This window comes from Ambystoma mexicanum, chromosome 12, assembly GCF_040938575.1.
Source record: "Ambystoma mexicanum isolate Mex_15411 chromosome 12, UKY_AmexF1_1, whole genome shotgun sequence".
In the NCBI taxonomy this organism is placed as follows: Eukaryota; Metazoa; Chordata; class Amphibia; order Caudata; family Ambystomatidae; genus Ambystoma; species Ambystoma mexicanum.
This window is the reverse complement of record NC_090936.1, coordinates 717368015-717382835: the sequence shown is the minus strand read 5'-3', so window position 1 is coordinate 717382835 and position 14821 is coordinate 717368015. Positions and strand designations below refer to the sequence as shown.

At 52.4% G+C, this 14821-nt stretch overlaps 1 non-coding gene across 1 annotated transcript; it reads right to left on the bottom strand.

Annotated features, from left to right (window-relative positions):
- Nucleotides 1-360: 360 nt before the first annotated feature.
- LOC138514807 (U6 spliceosomal RNA) lies at nucleotides 361-467 on the bottom strand. The gene has a single exon (XR_011281956.1). It is a non-coding gene; the product is annotated as a U6 spliceosomal RNA (small nuclear RNA).
- Between the last annotated feature and the right edge of the window lie 14354 nt (nucleotides 468-14821).

The window sequence follows — 14821 nt, the reverse complement described above, 5'->3', positions numbered from 1 at the left end:
TGACATGTTTAACTACCCTTGCCATTTCCTAACCGGGATTTTTGTTTTGTCTCTTTTTTCTTTATTTTATGGTTCTTTGAAAATTCCATCCTTTGATATGACTCTACTTGCAACCCAATAGATGATGAATATCCTTTTTCTTATGTTACTTTAAATGATAATATGAATGGTTTTGAATACTTACGTGCAACAACTCAATGATTTTATATGGGGTAACAGTGTTCAAGCCGTGAGCAGGCTTTCCAAGCAGCAGATTGTTTCAATTGTTCCCTTGAAGTAGTTAGTGGGAAGATCTGCACACTCATCTTCAACACACTGGCTGCAGACTTTAAGCAGACTTTTCTTTTTCCTTTTTTTTTTTAAAATATCGAACGCTTCACTAATGTGCGTTTCATCCTTGCACAAGGGTCATACTAATCTTCTCTGTATCATTCCAATTTTAGTATATGTGCTGTCGAAGCTAGCACGACTTTAAGCAGACTTTACATCAACATGGTTCCAGCAAAATTGTATTTATAGCAGATTCTTCAGAATGTTTCTAGAAGATGAGTCCAAAGATGATTTAATTAAGTGGTGAATCTCACCCCTCCATAGAAAATGTGCTAAAGTGGATTGGTCAATATCAAGCCTTCTGTAAGGGGACAATCCTTGTTGCTGTAACACAGTGTTTGCCTTCTGATGTCAGCTCCCAGAATGCCTTGTCTGCAGGAAGTTAGCAGTGATCACAGGAAGAAAGTGTGGCCTAGACTTTTTCAAAACTTCAGCACCCTTATCCTGTAGTACATGTTCTCTCCTAGCTACACTATGTGTTCCTCTCATCTATCTGCCTTGAATAAAAATATTGTTGTGATTATCACCCCATTGTTTTGGCAGAGGTCCATTTGAAGCACAAGTTCACACAAAACCCACTACGAATATGATGTAAAGCCTTCCCAGCATTGAACAAAGGTGTCTCCACGGTTGGGTCAAATATGTGTTGTGGGTGAAACAACCAGCCCAGACAAAAATACAGAAAAGCTTGGAATGTTGCAGTAGTCACAGCAAGCCAGTTGAATATAAAAACTATATATAGTTCTATACATTTTACCAAAGTACCACTACCATGCATTGGGGATAAGGATACACAGTTATATATAATATGAATCTTCAGTGCCATTATTTAAATACAGCCCATGGCAGTTCGAATTAATGTAATTCCAGCATGCTGTTGTCAGTAATCCATTTGTTAATGGTGACTTAAGTCCTTCTAATGGTCAGGCTGATCAATAAGTACTTACTATGGACATTGACACTGGAGAGTTATAACAGAACATTATGTTTTATTTATATAGATTGAATGCCTGTATTAATGTGGCCAAAAACATAAGAATTGGATTCTCTCCTTGCATAACCTCTACCCACCTGAGAGGCCCATGGTCAGATTGGACAGTATAGTGAGGCCCACAAAGGAATGATTTCAATTTATGAACAATCCACACCATGGAAAATGCCTCTTTATCAATTGTGTCCTATAGTTCTCTTTTTGCCAGTCAGCTGTTCTTCCTCCTCTGATTTCTGTTGTACTAAAACTGTTCCAATTCCAAATTCACAGCTGTCTGTCTGAAATATTAATTCCTGATAATAGTTTGGGATCTTTTGGACTGGAGCCCAGAACAAGCCATCTTTTACATTCTGAGATCTGCTTGGCAGAAAGAAGTCGTGCAAGTCCCCTCAAGTCCCGCTTTGCCGCGGGAGATTGATGCTACTTTGGACGCGTTTTCTCTTTGGATCCTTTTGAAAGTACAGCCTGTCAAGGACTCCATTTACCAGAAGGCTTGGCTGCCTACAGAGGTGGGACTATAAAACCTGCTGTGAGCGCGCACCGCACGCGCGCACCCAAGAAAGTCCCCTCAAGTCCTGCTTTGCCGCGGGAGATTGCTACTACTTTGGAAGCGTTTTCTCTTTGGATTCTTTTGGAAGTACAGCCTGTCAAGGACTCCATTTACCAGAAGGTGAACCCTCCATCATCCTATATTGACTTTTATATTAGCACTTACAGTGCTAAAGAACTTTCTAAAACTTTCTGTGTGTTTGTTCCTTAGGCTTGGCTGCCTACAGAGGCGGGACTATAAAACCTGCTGTGCACGTGCACCGCCCGCGCGCACCCAAGCAAGTCCCCTCAATTCCCGCTTAGCCGCGCAGTTGCGGCTTTGGGGCCAGGGGACTATTGAATTCATGTTTATGTTAATCTTTTCTAACAAAAGACAAGGCTAAAATGTTTATGTTACTTGCATTTATTTTATGTTATCTTATGACACTTTGCTAACTTTGTTAACATTTTTTGACAGTACCTGGCATAGTTATCCTATTCTTGTAGCAACCTATCATCTTGACTTGCATTAGTTACATTACTTGAATCCTTGTCATGAGTCTGCTACCTTACACTCTTAAATCCTATATGCCGAATTTAGTAACACAAATAGACTCGCCTTTGCAAGCTGACTCGACTAAACCGAAAAGCAATCTAAAAAAACTATCATCATCAAGAACAATCACGCTAACGCTGCGAGCTAAATCTCGACTGAAAACTCCAGCTGCGAGTAAGGACATTAGGCAATTTTGCCCCTCTTTGAAAAATACACCACAAAACATTACCATTTCGACTCCTCAGAAGGGTCACCTTACTGAAGCAGGCATGCCATCTCTCTCAGGTCCAAATGGTACTTGTGAGACTACCACACAGAATCACGATAAAACACAAACTCCTCTGAAACTTACGGTCCAGGATCCCATGCATCCTTTATCACAACTCGAACTTTCAGAGAACCCTAAGATGTTTGATGTGGAACCCCAGAGGCGCGAGGAACTCCTGTTGTCTGATAACACCATGCTACAAACGCTTAAGCAATCTGATCAAGACAAGTTACCGAAACCTCAATTAGATCAAATAGATGAAATCTCAGAGGCTGAAAACAATGAAGATAATGAAGATGTATTCTCAGAGATGTCGATTCATACCGTTACACGAGGAAAGAGCTCGTCTCCACGATCTGCTGCTACAGATTATCATCAGCGCTGCTCAATGGACTCTTCCATTTCCGTGGCTGCTTCATATATACTACATATGCCGAGACACCGTGCCTCCTTGAGAGAAAAAGATGTAACTCCAGCAAAATCAGGGCTTTTGGAAATCACGTTGGTGGCGGTAAACACCACTATTCAAAGTTTATTCAAGCTTTTTGAAACGCTCGAGAAAAAAATCAGTTCACAATCTGAAAAGTGAGATCAAATCACAGCATGGATTCAAGCACATCCGCATCAGAGAGAGCGATCTCAACACGAAGACTTATTTACAAATGACATGTCTAGAAGTGTGGAAATCTTGTCAATACCCTCAACGGTCCCAACAAGTCTTCCTGCCTTTGAGCGTATCATTTGTCCAATCGAATCAGATGTCCCAAAAACAGTGGATCCAAACTCCTCATGGATAAGTGTTGACAACAATCTGACAAAAACTAATCATCAGGCTAATAAAGTAACGTATGATGTTTTCACTAAACAACCTCACCCCAAAGGTAAAGCAAGACACCTTATTACTAAACCTTTTCAACCAACTAAAAGAATCATCAAAGCGACTAATCCTCCATCACATACTCCTATAGAAGACCTAACAGAAGACTTGCCGAACTACCGGCCAGAGTTAAACTATTGGTTGAAAAGCTAGTGCCTCCAAATCAAATGCAAACTCAATCTCAATTACCAATGAACCACTCTCCATTAAATCAACTTGTTTCAGCACTTGACTTAGTGAATCCGGATCATCACAACAAACCAAATCTACCAAGATCTTGTGAAGGAGTCGCCCATACTTCGAACCTTGCTCCCCCGTTCGCGGTAGTACACCAAGCAGTTCCCACAAAAAATAACCATCATCAGATTGATGAAATTTAAACTGTGGTGGATGCATATTTTCTTCAACGGTCAAATGAACTGAGGATGCTAGCACCGTCAAAAGAGATACAACTTCACGCTGTGAACTTAACCCCTTAAGAAGTAAATACCAGCAAGTTGCAGAGACGAACTAAGTCAACTTAGCGCTAAGAAGTCCTCCGCTCCAATGTCATTAAGAGAAATGCCTTCTCTTTGCATGAGCAATGAACAGAATGAGACCATTAAGACTGCATTTGAAACCTACTTCGCAAAACAAACCCAGATGTTGAATTTCCCTGCACAACTGAGAGAGATACAACAAAAAGTTACATTCTCTGATGACAGTATTCCTGTACGAGACCCTTTACCACGACAAAAGACGAGCAACCTGATGAAAAACTCCTCTTTTAAAAATCAAACCATATCTGAAGATCCTTCAACCAAACAGCAAAAGATGGATCTTTAAAAAAAAAGGCCTTTTCAAATTATCATACCTTGATATTGAAATGTCGTGCAGCCCCACACCAGCAATATAACTTATCAAGAGCAAGTGTTCTTAACATCTTTAATGATGTGCCGGAACTAGAAGACCTCTCTTCAGCGGATATTGATCAAGTAGAATTCATCTGTGATGTGAATCTAGCCATAGTTCGACTATGGATGAAATCCGGTCTAGTGATGAATACTTTATGGCAAGCAAGGATGGAACTCTTTAGAATGGGCTCCTTGCTGGCCCAAGATCCAAAAAGGAAAAACTGTGAAACATCGACTGAAACACAAGCAAGCACAAAATCTTCCATTATTGAGTGCCAGTGTGTCCACTGCTCCTTTGAACAAGCTACAACAGGACTCCCTCCCTTACCTCAAGCATAACCATCATTGCAGCAAAAGGGGAGTAAAGATATATTAAGTTCTCTGATATTAGTAAGCTGGAACACGAGGGGTTACACTCACTTACTAACGGAACAGAACAACAACCACATCGAAGCAGATATTGTAGCCCTTCAGGAAATATGGGACAATCATGAAGTATCCATTATTCCAGCGGTCACGGCGCAAAAGGGTCGACCTACGACAGGCCTTTTAGTTGCCATAAAATCCAGTTCGAGACTAAAATTACAACCTTGGGCAAGCCAGAATAATTACACCCAACTTGTTAAAATCACAGTTGACTCCCAAGATTTGGCACTAATTAACTTATATAGAAATCCAGCAGCCATATCTGAAGGCCTCTTCTATAAGGATCTGTCAGAGCTATTCGAACTGATTGCAAAAAACAAAAGGTATAACATCAGTCATATTAGCTAGGGATCTCAATCTCGATTCAATCAAATCCACTAAAGGGAAAAAAACTCAAGAGATTAATAAATGGACTAGCTTTCTGACGCATGTAGGCATGAGAATGGCCAATGGATCACTTCCTGGTGATATTCCATCGCAGGTGACATGGCAGAGAGGAGCCTTGTCAAGTACCATCGATTATATATACCTATCGGAGGCACAATTTATGCTGTCAACAAATTTTAAGATAATAAAACAATCGAGGAGTGACCACCATATGTTAATGTTAATCTGGCTAAGGTATAGTCATGACGATCTGCAAGACTGACAATGGATGTCTCAAGCATTAACCATTAATAACGCTAAATCCTGCTTCAAGTGGTCCCTGAAGACATCGCTAAATGAAACCCTGAAGATGCAAGATACATCTAATCAAATAAACTCTTATGTGGATGCTTTGTCACTATATAAAAACCTTTTTATTCCAACCAGAAGATTGTATAATCACACATTTGATCCTATAATGCACCAGGCAAAACAAGAATATCGAAAAGCACTAAGAACAACAAGAAACCTTCCATGGACAGAGAGGATCAAAGTTTGCAAAGTGATAAAATCATGTTACAGAAATTTGGTCAAATCCCATAAAGGCAAATTATTTCAGCAAGATGGAGAGGCATTTTTGGTAGCAACATCGAATAAAAATGCCTCTCAAATCTGGCAATTATTAAATGCAAACGCAAATACCAATCAATTGCAGACCCAATTACATGGAGTATCTGAAAATCAATGGATTTCACACTTCACAGCGTTAAATGCTGACAAGTCCATCGAATCTTTCCAGTATAAAAGGCAATCCACAACCTCTTGGGTTCTGGAATGTTCTGAGGCCATAATAGAAGAACTAATAATAAAGTCTTCATCATCACGAGCTGCCGGACCTGATGGCATCACCAACTATATGCTAAAACAACATCCTAAACATTGGGCAATAATTTTGAATAACATCTTCCAGCGGATTCTCAGATCTCAGAAAATCCCGGACTCTTGGCATACCTCTGTAATAGTCCCAATTTTTAAAAAGGGGGATCGTGGAACACCATCGAACTATCGACCGATAGCTCTCTTGGACTCTCCAGGCAAAATCTTTAATCGGCTAGTCCTAAGGGACTTTAACAGATGGACACAGTCAAGTAACTGCTGTGATCGAAATCAAACAGGCTTTGTTATTGGCCTTGGGACGGCAGTTAATCTTATGATCCTCAATGCATTAAAAGAACAAGCGCAAAACACCAAAACATCTCTGTTCTTTACATTTATTGACCTAAATGCAGCATTTGACTCAGTCTCCAGAGTGAAGCTGATTAAAGTTCAATGTCCTCAACATCTGATTGACATCATTTTCGCCTTACACTGTTCGACGTCCATACAGGTCCGTTTGACTATTATGGGCATGCTGTCTGCAGTTATTGGAACATCAAGAGGGCTGAAGCAGGGGTGCAGCCTAGCTTCAGCCCTCTTCAACTTTTTCATCCATGATGTAAAAGATACCTTCCTGACTATAGCATCTGATTCACCTAAAATAAATTCAATTGCTATACAAGCACTATGGTATATTGACAATCTCGTCCTTGTCTCAAAGACCCCAACAGGTCTACAAAAGTTAATATCTGCACTCGCCATTTACTTTGATGAGAATGAGTTGTCGATGAATGTAAATAAATCCCAGATAGTAGCATATACTCCTAAACCAACTAACAGAAGAAGCAAATATATTTGGATGCTCAAGGATACCACCCTAAATATTGTTCCCAGCTACAAATACTTGGATTCTCAATTTGAAGGAAACTCATCGGCCATAGAACATCAACAGACATTGCAAAATAAATTGACCTCAGCAATATCTCAAACTAAATTAATTCTCCATAAATATGGCAAATTCTCTATCAACCCAACATTACACGTTTGGCAACAAAAAGCAACACCGGTGTTACTGTATGGGTTAGAGGCAAGAGCTGTTACCAACAATAAAAATTTAGATAAATTAGAAGCCAAATTTTGGAGACAAATTTTAAATGTACCACAATCACGCCTGGTCCATGTTTGAGATATGAGCTAGGTCTCACTTTGCTAAGTGCAAAATATCATTAGCAATTATGTGCTTTTCTGCTAAAATGTCTTGTCAACACCAATGAAAGGTCGATTCTTTCTACTTTATCTATATATTTGTTCACATCGAGTCATCTGTTTATCCTGAAATGGACCAAATATGTTTATCAAATTATGGCTGTGGCAGATGTTGAACTTGAAACACTCATACAGAATCCTCTAAGAGCAAAAAAGAAAATCGTTCTCCATGATTGGATTGAGACTCTCGTGTTATGTTTACAATATAAGCATTTCACCAGAAAATTGTATGTTGATAAGAAAATGGGGATTGTGGATGTCTATTTGTCAAAATCTCCTTCTCCTCAAGTTCGCATGGCAATTCTGAGAATGCGACTTAATCTCTGGCGTACTCGTGATATTCTGGCCCAACATAGACACATTGGCATGACAGAGAACTTCTATAGATTCTGCAGTGATTTAACACAAAGAGAAGCTTTGGAACATATCATTATAGAATGTGTAGCTTTGATTCCATTAAGAAATAAGTTATACTCGAAGCACATGACTACAGTTGCACATATACAGCCAAACCTCAAATGGGCTTTTCTACTTAATTCTGCTAATATGAGCATATTCATAGCATGAGTGAACTTCCTTAATGCTCTTCATTTTAATGATCAATGGAATTTGTAAAAACTATTGATGAAATGTTACAGAATGGCAACATGTTATAGATCTTTTTATTGTCAAGTCTTTTGATAAATACGGAACGGCTGTGCATCAGTTAATCTTTCTCTGATCAAGGGTTATCATAGAAAAGCATTCATGAAAGTCCTATAATGCTTGTATAAGTGGAGATTCCTAATATTGTTTAAATTATTTCTGTAATTATTTCTTTATATCGCAAGATGAATTGTATAACTAAATTAACAGGGTAATTCATAGAATTTCGCAGAAAAGTGTCGCAAGCGGCTGGCGCAGAGTGTCCCCGTGCGATTGACTGCGCCAAGCACGTGCGCTAAAACCGATTTCCGCGCACAGCATATTCATGGATTTTAGGCTTCCAAAGCAGCCGTGGCGCAGAGAATCGCAGCGACCCTGCAGCAGCGCCAGTAACGCCCCCAAGAACGCCCTCGCGCAAGGAAAAGCCATCAAAATCGCTAAATCATCGCAAAGGGCTGCGCTAACCCTGGACCAGTTCACTGGGCTGGCAAACAGCAAATGCCAAGCGGGGAACGAGTATTGCAGGGGTGCGCAGGAAGTTCCACACGCAATTTCAGCAGGGTACGTGTATTTCAGGGATGCGCGGGAAGTTCCACACGCGATTTCAGCAGGGTACGTGTATTTCACGGGTGCGCGGGAAGTTCCACACACGATTTCAGAAGGGTACGTGCATTTCAGGGGTGCGCGGGAAGTTCCACACGCGAATGGGCCAGTGCGAGCAGGGTACGTGTATTCCATGGGTGCGCGGGAAGTTCCACACGCGATTTCATCAGGGTACGTGTATTTCAGGGGTGCGCGGGAAGTTCCACACGCGATTGTCCCAGTGCGAGCAGGGTTCGTGTATTTCAGGGGTGCGCGGGAAGTTCCACACGCGATTGTCCCAGTGCGAGCAGGGTACGTGTATTTCAGGGGTGCGCGGGAAGTTGCACACGCGATTTCAGCAGGGAATGTGTATTTCATGGGTTCTGGGGAGTACTACACGTGAATTGGCCGTGTAGGTCCTCCCAGGTGTACGCTCCACAACCTCCACGGCCCCTGCAGGCAGCCCACATCACGGGGGACTACCCTGCACCCATGCTCATGTCCCGCAGGCAGCCCATCCACCATGGGCATGCCCCCCAGCCAACCCACATGTCACCTTGCACTACTGATCAACAATGCATGTGTCCCACCACCCCAACCCCCCAGCCACCAGGGGCACCTGCCAGCAGGCCCCCACTCATGTCCAACTCATGTTTCCCACCACCCCCACCCCCCTGCACTGTGGGGCACCCTCCACCAGGCCCCCACTCATGTCCCCCTGCACCCCCAGCCCCCTGCATCCAGGGTCACCCTCCACCAGGCCCCCACTCATGTCTCCCACCACCCCCACCCCCCTGCCACCATGGCCACCCTCCACCAGGCCCCCACTCATGTCTCCCACCACCCCACCCCCCAGCAGTGCAGGGGCACCCTCCACCAGGCCCCCACTCATGTCTCCCACCACCCCCACCCCCCAGCAGTGCAGGGGCAGCCTCCACCAGGCCCCCACTCATGTCTCCCACCACCCCCACCCCCCAGCAGCGCAGGGGCACCCTCCACCAGGCCCCCACTCATGTCTCCCACCACCCCCACCCCCCAGCAGTGCAGGGGCAGCCTCCACCAGGCCCCCACTCATGTCTCCCACCACCCCCACCCCCCAGCAGTGCAGGGGCAGCCTCCACCAGGCCCGCACCCATGTCTCCCACCACCCCACCCCCCAGCAGTGCAGGGGCACCCTCCACCAGGCCCCCGCTCATGTCTCCCACCACCCCCACCCGACAGCAGTGCAGGGGCAGCCTCCACCAGGCCCCCACTCATGTCTCCCACCACCCCCACCCCCCAGCAGTGCAGGGGCACCCTCCACCAGGCCCCCACTCATGTCTCCCACCACCCCCACCCCCCAGCAGTGCAGGGGCAGCCTCCACCAGGCCCCCACTCATGTCTACCACCACCCCCACCCCCCAGCCACCAGGGGCAGCCTCCACCAGGCCCCCACTCATGTCTACCACCACCCCCACCCCCCAGCCACCAGGGGCAGCCTCCACCAGGCCCCCACTCATGTCTCCCACCACCCCACCCCCCAGCAGTGCAGGGGCAGCCTCCACCAGGCCCCCACTCATGTCTCCCACCACCCCCACCCCCCAGCAGTGCAGGGGCAGCCTCCACCAGGCCCCCACTCATGTCTACCACCACCCCCACCGCCCAGCCACCAGGGGCAGCCTCCACCAGGCCCCCACTCATGTCCAACTCATGTTTCCCACCACCCCCACCCCCCTGCACTGTGGGGCACCCTCCACCAGGCCCCCACTCATGTCCCCCTGCACCCCCACCCCCCTGCATCCAGGGTCACCCTCCACCAGGCCCCCACTCATGTCTCCCACCACCCCCACCCCCCTGCCACCATGGGCATCCTCCACCAGGCCCCCACCCATGTCTCCCACCACCCCCACACCCCAGCAGTGCAGGGGCACCCTCCACCAGGCCCCCACCCATGTCTCCCACCACCCCCACCCCCCAGCAGTGCAGGGGCAGCCTCCACCAGGCCCCCACCCATGTCTCCCACCACCCCACCCCCCAGCAGTGCAGGGGCACCCTCCACCAGGCCCCCACTCATGTCTCCCACCACCCCCACCCCCCAGCAGTGCAGGGGCACCCTCCACCAGGCCCCCACCCATGTCTCCCACCACCCCCACCCCCCTGCCACCAGGGGCAGCTTCCACCAGGCCCCCACTCATGTCTCCCACCACCCCCACCCCCCTGCCACCATGGGCAGCCTCCACCATGCCCCCACCCATGTCTCCCACCACCCCCACCCCCCTGCCACCAGGGGCAGCCTCCACCAGGCCCCCACTCATGTCTCCCACCACCCCCCAGCAGTGCAGGGGCAGCCTCCACCAGGCCCCCACTCATGTCTCCCACCACCCCCACCCCCCAGCAGTGCAGGGGCAGCCTCCACCAGGCCCCCACTCATGTCTCCCACCACCCCCACCCCCCAGCAGTGCAGGGGCACCCTCCACCAGGCCCCCACTCATGTCTCCCACCACCCCCACCCCCAGCAGTGCAGGGGCAGCCTCCACCAGGCCCCCACTCATGTCTACCACCACCCCCACCACCCAGCCACCAGGGGCAGCCTCCACCAGGCCCCCACTCATGTCTACCACCACCCCCACCCCCCAGCCACCAGGGGCAGCCTCCACCAGGCCCCCGCTCATGTCTCCCACCACCCCCACCCCCCTGCCACCATGGCCACCCTCCACCAGGCCCCCACTCATGTCTCCCACCACCCCACCCCCCAGCAGTGCAGGGGCAGCCTCCACCAGGCCCCCACTCATGTCTCCCACCACCCCCACCCACCAGCAGTGCAGGGGCACCCTCCACCAGGCCCCCACTCATGTCTCCCACCACCCCCACCCCCCAGCAGTGCAGGGGCAGCCTCCACCAGGCCCCCACTCATGTCTACCACCACCCCCACCCCCCAGCCACCAGGGGCAGCCTCCACCAGGCCCCCACTCATGTCTACCACCACCCCCACCCCCCAGCCACCAGGGGCAGCCTCCACCAGGCCCCCACTCATGTCTCCCACCACCCCCACCCCCCTGCCACCATGGCCACCCTCCACCAGGCCCCCACTCATGTCTCCCACCACCCCACCCCCCAGCAGTGCAGGGGCAGCCTCCACCAGGCCCCCACTCATGTCTCCCACCACCCCCACCCACCAGCAGTGCAGGGGCACCCTCCACCAGGCCCCCACTCATGTCTCCCACCACCCCCACCCCCCCAGCAGTGCAGGGGCAGCCTCCACCAGGCCCCCACTCATGTCTACCACCACCCCCACCCCCCAGAAACCAGGGGCAGCCTCCACCAGGACCCCACTCATGTCCAACTCATGTTTCCCACCACCCCCCTGCACTGTGGGGCATCCTCCACCAGGCCCCCACTCATGTCCCCCTGCACCCCCACCCCCCTGCATCCAGGGTCACCCTCCACCAGGCCCCCACTCATGTCTCCCACCACCCCCAGCCCCTGCCACCATGGCCACCCTCCACCAGGCCCCTACTCATGTCTCCCACCACCCCCACCCCCCTGCCACCATGGGCAGCCTCCACCAGGCCCCCACTCATGTCTCCCACCACCCCCACCCCCCTGCCACCATGGGCAGCCTCCACCAGGCCCCCACCCATGTCTCCCACCACCCCCACCCCCCAGCAGTGCAGGGGCAGCCTCCACCAGGCCCCCACTCATGTCTCCCACCACCCCCACCCCCCAGCAGTTCAGGGGCACCCTCCACCAGGCCCCCACTCATGTCTCCCACCACCCCACCCCCCAGCAGTGCAGGGGCAGCCTCCACCAGGCCCCCACTCATGTCTACCACCACCCCCACCCCCCAGCCACCAGGGGCAGCCTCCACCAGGCCCCCACTCATGTCCAACTCATGTTTCCCACCACCCCCACCCTCCTGCACTGTGGGGCACCCTCCACCAGGCCCCCACTCATGTCCCCCTGCACCCCCACCCCCCTGCATCCAGGGTCACCCTCCACCAGGCCCCCACTCATGTCTCCCACCCCCCCACCCCCCTGCCACCATGGCCACCCTCCACCAGTCCCCCACTCATGTCTCCCACCACCCCCACTCCCCTGCCACCATGGGCAGCCTCCACCAGGCTCCCACTCATGTCTCCCACCACCCCCACCCCCCCTGCCACCATGGGCAGCCTCCACCAGGCCCCCACCCATGTCTCCCACCACCCCCACCCCCCAGCAGTGCAGGGGCACCCTCCACCAGGCCCCCACTCATGTCTCCCACCACCCCCACCCCCCAGCAGCAGGGGCAGCCTCCACCAGGCCCCCACCCATGTCTCCACCACCCCCACCCCCCAGCAGTGCAGGGACAGCCTCCACCAGGCCCCCACTCATGTCTCCCATCACCCCCACCCCCAACAGTGCAGGGGCAGCCTCCACCAGGCCCCCACTCATGTCTCCCATCACCACCTCCCCCCAGCCACCAGGGGCAGCCTCCACCAGGCCCCCACCCATGTCTCCCATCACCCCCACCCCAGAGCAGTGCAGGGGCAGCCTCCACCAGGCTCCCACACATGTCCCCCTGCACCCACACCCCCCAGCCATCAGGGGCAGCCTCCACCAGGCCCCCACCCATGTCTCCCACCACCTCCACCCCTCTGCCACCAGGGGCAGCCTCCACCAGGCCCCCACTCATGTCTCCCACCACCCCCACCCCCCTGCCACCATGGGCAGCCTCCACCAGGCCCCCACCCATGTCTCCCACCACCTCCACCCCTCTGCCACCAGGGGCAGCCTCCACCAGGCCCCCACTCATGTCTCCCACCACCCCCACCCCCAGCAGTGCAGGGGCAGCCTCCACCAGGCCCCCACTCATGTCCCCCTGCACCCCCACCCCCCTGCATCCAGGGTCACCCTCCACCAGGCCCCCACTCATGTCTCCCACCACCCCCACCCCCCTGCCACCAGGGGCAGCCTCCACCAGGCCCCCACTCATGTCTCCCACCACCCCCACCCCCTGCCACCATGGACAGCCTCCACCAGGCCTCCACCCATGTCTCCCACCACCCCCACCCCCCTGCCACCATGGGCAGCCTCCACCAGGCCCCCACTCATGTCTCCCACCACCCCCACCCCCCAGCAGTGCAGGGGCACCCTCCACCAGGCCCCCGCTCATTTCTCCCACCACCCCCACCACCAGCAGTGCAGGGACAGCCTCCACCAGGCCCCCACTCATGTCTACCACCACCCCCACCCCCCAGCCACCAGGGGCAGCCTCCACCAGGCCCCCACTCATGTCTACCACCACCCCCACCCCCCAGCCACCAGGGGCAGCCTCCACCAGGCCCCCACTCATGTCTCCCACCACCCCCACCCCCAGCAGCAGTGCAGGGGCAGCCTCCAACAGGCCCCCACTCATGTCTCCCACCACCCCCACCCCCCAGCAGTGCAGGGGCAGCCTCCACCAGGCCCCCACTCATGTCTCCCACCACCCCCACCCCCCAGCAGTGCAGGGGCAGCCTCCACCAGGCCCCCACTCATGTCTACCACCACCCCCACCCCCCAGCCACCAGGGGCAGCCTCCACCAGGCCCCCACTCATGTCCAACTCATGTTTCCCACCACCCCCACCCCCCTGCACTGTGGGGCACCCTCCACCAGGCCCCCACTCATGTCTCCCACCCCCCCACCCCCCAGCAGTGCAGGGGCAGCCTCCACCAGGCCCCCACTCATGTCTCCCACCACCCCCACCCCCAGCAGCAGTGCAGGGGCAGCCTCCAACAGGCCCCCACCCATGTCTCACACCACCCCCCCAGTCACCAGGTGCAGCCTCCACCAGGCCCCCACCCATGTCTCCCACCACCCCCACCCCCCAGCAGTGCAGGGGCACCCTCCACCAGGCCCCCACTCATGTCTCCCACCACCCCCACCCCCCAGCAGTGCAGGGGCAGCCTCCACCAGGCCCCCACTCATGTCCCCCTGCAACCCCACCCCCCTGCATCCAGGGTCACCCTCCACCAGGCCCCCACTCATGTCTCCCACCACCCCCACCCCCCTGCCACCATGGCCACCCTCCACCAGGCCCCCACTCATGTCTCCCACCACCCCCACCCCCCTGCCACCATGGGCAGCCCCCACCAGGTCCTCACAATCCCCAATCATGTGTGTAATGGTCAGCCTCCACAGCCAAAAAGCCCTACCAAGTAACCCATTCACCCACATGGAAATGGAAATCACATGTTACACCCCCAATGTTCATG